Raw genomic sequence first — 11,767 nt, forward strand, 5'->3', positions numbered from 1 at the left:
GTTGCAGTGCTGGATTCAGCTTGAAAAATGGTCCTCTTCAGCTTTTGCGTGATTCTGAACCCACCCTCTTTTGCTCAGTACAGGAACACAGGAGCCACTGCTGTACTAGACATCACCATGGTTGCTTCAGCAAGCTGCCTCAAAACAGAGTTATTCCAGCTGTGAAGAACCCTGTGGGCCTGTGTTTTAGGCTGGAAATAACAAGCTACAATAGTGGTGGTAGTCTTCATATACTCCTCAGTCTAGTAGGAGAACAGACAATCCAACAGGTAAAAGACTGTCTATCTCTTAACATTTTGGAAGAGAAACGGTGCCTATTTGAAAGGAAGAGACTTCCTGGGCTAAGTTCAGTGCTTTGCTGTTGAAGGCATACATCTTATGATCCCTCTCATAAATCTAATCACTTCAGCATAAAACTCTAGCTTTTTAACCCATATTGTTCTCACCCAAATATTTTTTTAAGTCTCATTTCTTCCATGGGAATCAGCTTCTAGATTTCAGTATCTGTCTATCCATAGCCACTTTACAGTAGCTATGTAAACGCATTGTCCTTTATCAGCACTTGTCTCTCACGAATGTTTACTCCCCTGTCATATTTATAGATCACAATTATATTTCTTGACAGTCTTTGTTTTATTATGCTAAATAAGCCAAGCTCTTTCAGTATCTCTCATGAGGTTTATTTTTTCAGTCCCTGTGTACAATCGTTTCTCTCAATACCTATTCTAGCTTGATTTGATTTATTATTTTTTTTACTTACACATGAATGATCAGAACTGTGTTACACAAATATACAGACTGAAGAAAGAAAGAAAGAAAGAAAGAAAGAAAGAAAGAAAGAAAGAAAGAAAGAAAGAAAGAAAGAAAGAAAGAAAGAAAGAAAGAGAGAGAGAAGGGAGGGAGGGAGAGAAGGGAGGGAGGGAGGAAGGGAGGGAGGGAGGGAGGGAGGAAGGAAGGAAGGAAGGATGTTGGGATTCTGGCAGTTGATAAAGCCCTGATAATTTAATTCTCCCAAATAGAATGGTCAGTTGCTGTCTGATGGTGCTGAGAATCTGTGTTGCAAGGGTGCTTGCATCAGTATCTTCACCTGAATTAAGAAAGATGTCCCAAACCACTGCTTCACTCAATTCGTACAATCCAGGTGGCCAGACTCTGAAATGACCACCTCAGTATATACATAACTCTTGACCTTAAATACATACAAACCATGTCTTGAATGTCTTAACTGCATACAAAAGTCCAAACAACCAGTTCTGCAATAAAACATTTTTATTGTCTACTTACAACTGTATTATCTCTGCATGACACTCCTGCAGCAGGAATGACATACATAAATGTTTGGGATAGTTCACCTGGGAGTTTACTCAGCCCACCTAGGCATCCAAATTGGACCTGATGCAGCAGGGATTGACTCAGGTGGAATTTATAGAACTGTTTGAAATTCCCCTCTGAACAGCTTCTGTAACAATTAGCTCAATACTTAATTGTGAAGGCTGGGTCAGTCACCTTGTTTTGACTTTTCACATTGTCTCAAGGCAGTCCATTATCTCATCTATGCAGGTGCCTGTCCAGGAATCTTTTGAACCCTGGCATTAAGACTGTAAGCGTACTGGGTGTGCACACAGGCACAGCTCTGACACACAGCTATGTCGCTGTTATAACTAAAGAATAAACTTGATTTTCATAATTCCAACTTGTAACTAGAGTCCCATAATTCCTGCCACAACTGCACAGATTATTTCAATAGAGGTTTTACTGGAAAATGGCATAAAGACTTTGGTATTTCTACAGGAATTTTATCCTCTGATAAAAAGAAGGTCATTTTTTTCCACAATTACTTCACATTGACCTGTCTGTATTCATCCTTTGATGAGCAGCATTTTTCTCAATCATATGCAGCTGATGAATTACATAGAAGGAATGTTGCTTTTGGAATTCATGTTCAAGACACATTTTGTTAGGAAATATAAATTTATGAAAGATACCTTTGTCTCCTGTAGTCATACATTTCTTGAAAAAAATTACTGAATTTTCATAAAAGATTATGTGCATTTTTTACAAATGAAAGTGTTAATTCCTTTGTTCCAAGTGACTTCTTGTTTGAAAATATATGGTAATTACCTATAGAGTCTATGACATTGGATCAAAGCAATAATTGTCTGTGCTGAACTTTTAAGACTGGTAACCTTTGAGACTAATTCAAGAATGGAAAAAAAAGTTGCTATTTTTGAAAAGAAGCCAATGATCTAAAGAGCTTTTTGATCTAAACATCATAGTGGTCTATTGAGGCCATAATACTGATGAGAAAAGAAGGGACTTGGTAAGTATTTTTTCTGTTTTCCAGAGTAGATGTGCTCATGTGACACAGGAAATATGAGTGGTGAATGGACTAGCTGGTATTAACTTTAGTATTCATCAGTGATAGTATTTAATCAACTGCAAAGTGTTTTTTTATCATAGTTCTCGAGTCCTATTAGTTCTATATTTTCGTCTATCACTGAATATATTTCTAAATGTATTTGGGCTTTCACTTTACCCTAATACACCTTACCCCATAAAGCAGACTTAAGTAGATAATACAGAGGATTCATAATAGTAATTTCTTTAGTACGTGTTAATAATGTATGCGCTGATCCAAAGGTCTATTAATTAGAAACTACACAGATGAGTGTACATAAGGGTTATCACAAACTTACAGACCTCTTGGACAGTCTCCTGGAATTGATTAACCACTTACTAAATCTTCACAAACTATTTATGAGCATTTCTTTAATAACACAAATATATTTCTAGCACTGCTTTTCTTCTTCATTTGGTTTAATGACTATTGCTTTGTCATCAATGAATCATTTCAAATATCATCTATTTCTGCTGTAATATGGCAGTGATTTTCGTTTTATCCAGCTTTTAGGATCATCTTGTGCATTGCTGCCATTTATCTTCACTATCAGAATCTATGCGGTTATCAGTGTCCTTTATTGCACTGATGTAATTGCATACATATTTGCTCATAACTAGAATAGTGCTTTTCTTGAGTCAATTTTGCGTTTAAATTGACCATTATGTATTTCATTCTAATTTCTTAATTTCATGGGTAGCTTTTGCCTATGATTTAAAATTACAGATTATTATTAGTAGTATTATTGTTGCTGTTGTTATTATTATTTATTTGGCATGCAGCTTCCTGTGCTTCACTGAATTTCTTTGATTTGCTTGGAAGGGGGTGCAAGTGGGGAGAGAAATCCTTACATTAAGCCAGTTTTAGTTCAGAAGTGCAACAGAGGAGTCATTTTCATCCAGAATTATTCCTGTATATAGGATTTATGTCTAATTTTCTGGAGTGCTGGTTCTCTGTATTGAAAGAAAGCAATTGCAGGCACCTGACCACACACATTAAAGACTGCTGTGCCTTAGAATGGGAGATGAAAGCTTGTGATTTCAAATGCATAAAAGCATTGGATGTGGGCACACTTGAGAAAGCCACAGAAGTTTTGCCAGCAGGGTATTATTTGTGCTGTTTAGGCTATAGATAAGAGCATAATTACAAAACAAAATAAAACTAGAAGAAACCAACCCATCTCCTGAAACTTTGCTGTCTGGCTATTGATGATTCAAGAGCACAGTCTTGCAAAACCATACAGAACAGATCTGGGAGAAAAGATCTGCCTTTTGCCGTCTGGAAGGTGATGTCTTGTTGCTCACCTTCCAGGAATACCAGGTCCTGCAAAATCATCTTTGTGCTTAGCAAGCACCATGGAAAACCATCAGAAGTTTGTCAGTGGTTACCCTCATTGGCACATCATCCAAGCCCGCTGCAGTGAGCCATTATGGGCAGAAGCAATACTACAGATCACCTGTGGACACTTTGCTGCTGGCAAACTGTGGTGAAAGTACCTTTTTTTTTTTTTTTTTTTTGTCTCAGGCATAAGAGGAATTTTATAAAATTAGGGTATGTTTCATTTGCTAAACCAACATGTTACTCAATAATAAATGCTCACCATCTTTTTAGAAAAAGTTATCATCAGGTATCTCAACAGACAGAGTCCACTGAAGCCCTGTTAAAAGCCCTTTGAAGCCAATGCTGCTCTAGATTTTGACGGGTTTCTCTGCAGACCTAATATTAATCTCTCTAAACACAGGTTCTTTTTGCTAAAATTATTGCTGCCTGTTTACAATTTCTTTTGCTCACTTACACCTTCTTCTGGAAATCTAGAAAAAATAAAGAAATAATTGCTGTATCCCACAGCCCTTCCCTTCTCCCATCCATTTTCTAGACCCTTTTTACCTCCCTGGCCCATGATTTTAATCTCTTTTCCTATAAATATATAAAGATTCTGACACATCTGTTGCCATGATTATACGAGCATTAAAAACACAGACTAAAAATCGTGCCTGCCCACAGTTCTCTGCTTCCTTTCTTTCTCTCTCTTGCCCACTTTCTCATCTATCGTATTTCACCATAAATTTATTTCTTTTCCTTCTGATGCACTCTGACCTCTCTGTTTCCTGGAAAATTCTCTCAATGACCAGATTTAACCTCACCTCCCTTGTTGTCTTTTCATAGATTCTGTTTTCTCCACATTTTTAGGATCTTACATCCTCCTAAGACATCCTTCATAAGCCCTGTGCCCTTTGCTCCTCTCAGTCCTTGAAAAATCCTTCCTCCAAATCAGGGTAGAAAATAGGAGAAACCTGAAGCAGTTGTTTCTGCCTCTTCTTCACTCCCCTGAAGTGCAGGAGATGGAAAGAGAATGGATAAAAGAGAGGTCTGCACATAAAACAGGCAGATCACCTTAGAAGGAGCAGCCTAGAAGGCCAGAGGTCTTTTTTTGAGCTTCCAGATGGGGAGAAAAGAAGGCTGAAGGTAGGCAACAGCTATTACTGCCTCCTTATGGGGAAGAGAATAGACATCACCTGTCATCATAGCTCATCAGCCCTGCTTTAGCTCTTAGAATGCCACTACAATCCAAATAAATAAATTCTAACTTACACTGATCAAGAGGAATGATCTTTCATAGCACGTACATGTTAGTCCCTGGAGCACTTAACACATTTAATTTCAGACTATGCTATACTCAGGCACAATTATCTTTTATGTGAAAGAAAAATTCACAAGCTATGTCTATATTATCAATTATTAAACTCAGACAATTAGAACACATTTAGCAGATCCTGCATGCATCCATTTCAGAGTCCCTGTATACCTGCTTCTACCCAGGGAGAATAAAAGATCTGAATTGGAACCTCCATTAAAAGGACAACATGCCTTTAGCATTTTCTTAACCTCTAATTGCAATGTCATCCAATATAACCCCTCAATATAAATTTTTAAAGTATATTTCCTTCCCTTTCTTATTCCATTTCAGGACACTTGGGAGAGGAAAGATTTCTGTATATCTGTTCAAAAGAAAAGTGTAATGGCTTGAAATTGAATAATGGAAAATTTGAACTAGATAAAAAAGTCCAAAAGATGAAATTGAGCTTATGTGTTGCCTTTTTGTTTGGGGAGGATCTTCCTCACCTCAGCTAATAGATGAAAAAGAAATTAAGAAAGTCTCTCCGGCTTTAATACTGTTGGCCTATGGAAAGATCTATGGCTTCTCAAAGGAAGGGACAAGATCCTGGGACACCTAAACTAGCAAAGAAAAGAAAAATTGAGAAAATATACTGCACGGAGAAACTTTTCAGGTTAGACAGCCTAATGTGATTCAAATAGTTACCTGTTGTTTTTGAATGGCGGTGAATGAGAGAAGGCCAAAAATTAATGAAGGCAAAGAAAATGAAATAATTACTAGAAGAAATTCTGCACAGCCTTATTGCTAGATCAGCTAGGATAACACTGCTTTCTAGATGTCTTTTGTCTTGATAGCTTTTCTTTTCCTAAGGTCATGCTTGCAATCAAAGGAAACCCAAAATCACCAAGGTCTTGGAATGATAAGAGTTTTTCATTAAAACTAGATTAATATAGTAAGTAAAAAAGATCTAGTTACCATGGGATAGACAAGGAGATGCTGATGCTGAGAGGAGATGGTGAGCCTTCTTTCTTCTAGAGAACTTTACAGGTTCTTTGAAGGGAAGTGCCAAAAAGCTGTAAGCAATGCCTCAGCTTTCAGCCCTTCTATTAGTTTTGCACGTTACTTCAAATGCTTTAATTCCTTTAAAGAGTTAATAGACAATACTTTCTTTGGAAGGTAATGCTTTGTTTCTGCATCACTGAAAGCATGCTGTCATAATTTCCTAAAAGAAAACTGCTGTTGGGTCCAATTACCCCTGCCGGGCTTGCTGAAGTGGCCGTCTCTTATGCAACTTTAAAGCAGCTAAAGGGTACCAGTCACAAAAAGTCCTGCCCTGAAGACAGGATACACATCATAGTACATCCACTAAGACCTTGAGGAAGGGTATAAGGACAACTACTTAGTAAATGAGATTATATGCATATATATATATATACACACACACACAATATATTATAAATGTTAAGGTGATTGCAAAAGAAGGAAAGGATCAGAAAATAAAGCAGCTAGTTTCTAGTGCCCCCTTCTGCTACTGGTGATACTCCTATTTTCTAAAGCATAATTAAGCCTATTGTGCACCTGAATTTGTTTTCATGGCAGATCTGAATGTAATTTGGCTGGATTGTAATACAGCACATTAAGTCTGTTTGAAGATGAACAAGACTTAAATTGCTGAAACCTACACCTCAGTTTTTCATCTGCTTTTTTTGTTATTTGTTTTCTTGTTTTGTTTGTCCAATTCCAATTTTGTTTTTAAGATGATATTCACATGCAGAATGCTACCAGATCTTAATGATGAGTGGCTTGTGCTCTAACCAGGTGGTTTACGATGTTTAAAGCAATAGCTTTAGTTTTGCAGCTTTGCAACAAACCTCATGTTTAACAGAAAAAAAAATGGATTCAAGTACTTTGGGAAAAGAGCAAATGTTTAACCAATAGGTTCATACTTCAGACAATCTTTTTTGGAAAGTATTGGCTCACAGCCAAACAACACTTATCCCTGAGCTAAGTCAAACATTTCAGTTTCTGTGTTCACTGCTGTGGGTATGTACAAAGAATATTTGGTGGGCATAGGCTCCAGATAGTCTAGATAAGCGAACACTTAGATAAAATGAATTGTCAGAGAACCCTTCAACTCAGCTGCTCCACCATAGCAGGCATGTGAAAATCCTTCCCAACTCTTGGGAAAAATCTGTGTATAGTTGTAAAGCACTTGCACATTACAACCTCAGGATTATGTACGAAAACTTGTTTTCTTTTCAAGGAAACACAGAAACTGTATCCACTTTAATTAAAGATGCAGCTTTTCTTTGTTGCTTTTACTATAGACTTAGGATGGAGTTTAGCTCCAGTTAAAGACCTTTAAGTGAAGATGTCTACCTGCAGGTGTCTGAACAGTACATAGAAATTCGCTCTGCCTGTATTAAATAGCAAGGCTTGATCAAGTTTCATGAAGATAGGGTATGACTCCTGGTTGCAAATCTCCCAGCACACCTGTTCGTATCTAACAGCTAGGTGGATGCCTTGGATGCACTGTGAGATCTTTAATGCCTATGGGTAGGGAAGGAAAAAAAATCAAGTCCAACCTGGTTAATCAACAAACTAGATCTTTGCACACTGTAATGGGAATTTAGACATCTCACTCATATGTAGACCCCTATATACAGGATCCTACATGGAAGGACCTTGATCTTGAGCTAAATCTCGTACTGACTGTTCTGAATGGGTAATGCCTGTAAGAGGGAGCTTCAGAAAGAACAATTATACAAAGGTTATCGATTACATGACAATAATTAAAACCTGAAAGAAACAAACAACAATACCACCACTACCACCAAACGTCAGATTTATCAGCTGGAAAATTCAGTATGTTACTCACAAGGAGTCTAAAGAAAATAAAATTAGCAACTACTGTCACTATTACATTGTTAGTATAAGTACAGGCATTTGAAGTTTGACTCATGCAGGTAAGAGGACTGTACTGTTTACACAGGCTGGGAGAGTTGAGTAAAGCAAGAGGGCTGGCATACACTGCTGTAGGTGTTTGTAATTCACAGTAACTGCACTACTGAGTCGCAGGCAACCTCTAAAGTGATGCACTATGGAAGATGCTTTTTGGTGAATCAGTAGGACTCTCAAGAACCAGTTCATGCATTAAATAGACAGTTCTAATTCTTTACAAAAAAACTTCTGGAAATATATTTTTTCTGAGCTGGAAGGACATGGGCCTGATGATCCAACACAGTAACTGCACCTTTCATTTAGAATGCCCATTTATCTGGACCACAGATGGAGAGCTTGAATACAAAAAGCCCTGTGCTCATCACTGAAGCCCGTTGACACTTCATTAACTCAGCAGAACCATTTGAGGATATACATTTAGGTAAATGCTCCAGACAGAAGTCTGGAGTTTGTAAATAAATGCTCAGACTTTTACTAAAGGTAATAGGAACAACGAAAGTCCTTTATTTCTCTCCTTAGTCTGATCTCTTGTAGCACAGGAAATCTGTATATAAATTAACTTGGTCATGATAGATTATAATGCATGGTACCCCCAGGCTGTGCCTTTGTTGCCAGTTCATGCTAAATATACTGCAGCAGAATTAATTTAGCTAGTTCATTTGCTTTTGTTTTTTGCTTTTTTTTTTTTTTTTTTCTCCTGAGAAAAGGCATTCTTACAAACTATTGTTGACCAGTTATAAATTATTACATGTCTCAAGACCCTCTGCTTTCAACAGCCAAGGAATATGGAGGAGCGATTTATACCCAGGGAACTTGAAGGAAACTGAAAACTACAATGTTAAATATGCTGACAGGGAGGGAACTGCTTCCATATTTTTATTAAGTAAGTTATCATGCAGGCCTCTAAATTTTCAACAGGATGTGCTTTCTGATTGAACAGGTTAGCAAAAGAAAGACTGACTCCAATGAATCAATCTCAGCGTTTCTTCCTTGCATGGCAACCAGTATAGATTTCTCTGTTGTGTTCACATAGCTGGCTGAGCTGATTGCATTTGTGGTTGATGAACTGGATCTTTCAAAACTTTTAAATTGGAGGGGTAATGAGGAAGTTAGAGTTAAGATATTCATGCAACTCATAACATGGTGAGAGTGTAGGTAGATGAAATAAAGGCTCCAGCAAATTTGCTAGCAAAATTCTCACTCTCTTTGTTTCTGGGAGCGTAGTTGATACTCTCCAAGACTGGTGGTATCTAGGGGGAAATTCATCCCTGGGAAACCTCACTGATTAAAACTGGAGCGCATTCCACATTAGTGGGGGTAGAAGGTCCTTTCCCATTACCACCAATAGTACTTGTATATTTGCAACCAGGAACGTCTTGGAAATGAGACTCCCAGATACGAAATCAGTGGCATAAATAATCACTCTGATAAAGAGAAAAGCAGTTTTAATATGCTCTTTGATGAAGTCTTCTTATCTACCAGTGCAATAATTTCCTTCCCATTTTCAAGGGCGTTTCCAGGACAAATGTAAGGATGAAAAGGGCATGTTAAATATTGCAGTCCCATAATTTTCACACATAGGGCTACTCTATCTGGTGTAAGTTAGAGGAACTTGGGAACCATTCAGACTCTACCAAGAGCATTTTGATCTACCTAGCAGTCCTTAGGTTTGAGAGCTATGGGGAGAGTAACTGCTTTTTGTCCCTCTTCTTGTGTGTCATTTTAAAATCATGCTATTCACAACCTGTATTCTGAGTAGCAGAATAAGACAGTTAATAACTGGCTGAACACAGAACTGCTGCATGGTATAGGGTCATTGGCAACCATGTGGTAGATGTTTGATAGAAACTCCTCACAAAAATTTTCATTCCACACATAGTAAGAGTAGCATCCTTATGCCATTAGGGCAAAAATCCAGAAGTCTATAAAAAGTATCCTATACTGTTGAAAGAGACAAAAACAAAATTCCAGGATACTATCACTCTTTCAAGTCCCTTAAAATTTTGAAGGAAAAATTCTTCCTTATCCCAAGTGTGTGTAAATCTTAAGTGTATGGGAAAGACATACAAGCTATGTGCCCAAGAACTTCCCATATGACTAGGAGCTACAGTTTATTTAGTCCAAATATATCTCTACCAGGGGCCAATACCTTTCAAAGAAAGAGACTGAAATTTAAGTGCCTTCCAAACCTCTCAGCTGTATTAAAAAAAGAGGGCAGGGGGAAGTTTAATGCTTTCATGACCCTTTTAAAGGTCAAAAGTGTAGGATAAATACTGTGTCAATACAGTGTCTTAGATATAATGATCCAGTAGTTCATTCACCTTTTCTTCAAGATGGTAACAAATCAAATACTCAAAAGCAGAAAGGAACAGTTTGAGGGCCACTAAAAATTAAAACTATTCCAATAAAATGTAAAAGGGACAGTCAAGGTCACCGTGAATTTATAGAAAGGTAACAATAGAAAAGAGAAACAGTAAGGTACAAAGATGGCTCAGTGGAGGAGAGGGCAGACATCTATAGTGTTAGTGACTGAAAGAAGGAAAGAGTTATATGCTGAATTAACACCCTAGAATAGGAAGATAAATACTTCTCAGACTGAAATATGACTACTACAATTTTTAGGATATTTAAAAAATAAACAAATTAGTTAAATTACTTCACCAACATTTATTGTTTCCTTTTTCATACTTTATTTCCAGTGAAGCATTTTGCACTTTTAGACTGCTCCCACTCATCACTGATTTGCACTGTAGGCTTTGACTTTTATTTGGATAAATAACCACAGGTGATTCTCCCAGAACATTTCAATGGGCAGAAGATGAAACAAACTCAACATTTTCAGACCAATATAGAAGTGAGTGGGGAGGCAGAGACCAGGCTAAGAAATTGACATTTTTTTTAGGCCCAGAGTGCCTTGTTTATTTCTTTTATAATAGAGAAAGATAAAAAGATATCACTGATAGTGATCGTATTTCCAGGTGCATTAGGATGGAATTTGCAGAGCAAAGAAACAGATAAAACATTTCTGAAGTTATTCCTGCTATGGTGAGATGTGCAAACCACAGGGGTTGCCATCAAGTTTGCGTTTAAAAAGGCTTTTGATAAGGTTACACATCTGAGATAATTGGTTATGGGAAACACAAATATTGCAGGAGTTAAAGAAGTTTTTAGAACTCAGATGGAGTCCACAGATGAAGCTTCAGGTTTTGACTGATATGGAAAAGGTGAACATCAGCTCAAAGGCGTAGAACCAGTTCCCACTTCATGTGACTAAATGCAGTTCCCTTTAAAGACAACAGGACTTCGGTGTGCTTCATGTCTTTGCAATCTCTGGCAGTAAAATTTGAAAAATATCAATTTAAAAGGCTTATATTTTCAAATAAGCAAGTCCTGCCTGCACTTGGGTCACAAACCCATGCAACACTACAGGCTTGGGGCAGAGTGGCTGGAAAGCTGCCTGGTGGGAAAGGACCTGGGGGTGCTGGCTGACAGCTGGCTGGACATGAGCCAGCAGTGTGCCCAGGTGGCCAAGAAGGCCAGTGACATCCTGGCTTGTACCAGAAACAGTGTGGCCAGCAGGACAGGGGCAGTGATTGTCCCCTTGTACTCGGCACTGGTGAGGCTGCACCTTGAAACCTGTGTTCAGTTTTGGGCCCCTCAAAGCAAGACAGACCTTGAGGTGCTGGAGCGTGTCCAGAGAAGGGCAACAGAGCTGGTGAAGGGTCTGGAGCACAAGTCTTGTGAGGAGCAGCTCAGGGAACAGGGGTTGCTTAGCCTGGAGGAGGCTCAGG

The sequence above is a fragment of the Falco punctatus genome (assembly GCF_963210335.1).
Source record: "Falco punctatus genome assembly, chromosome: 3".
Classification (NCBI taxonomy): domain Eukaryota; kingdom Metazoa; phylum Chordata; class Aves; order Falconiformes; family Falconidae; genus Falco; species Falco punctatus.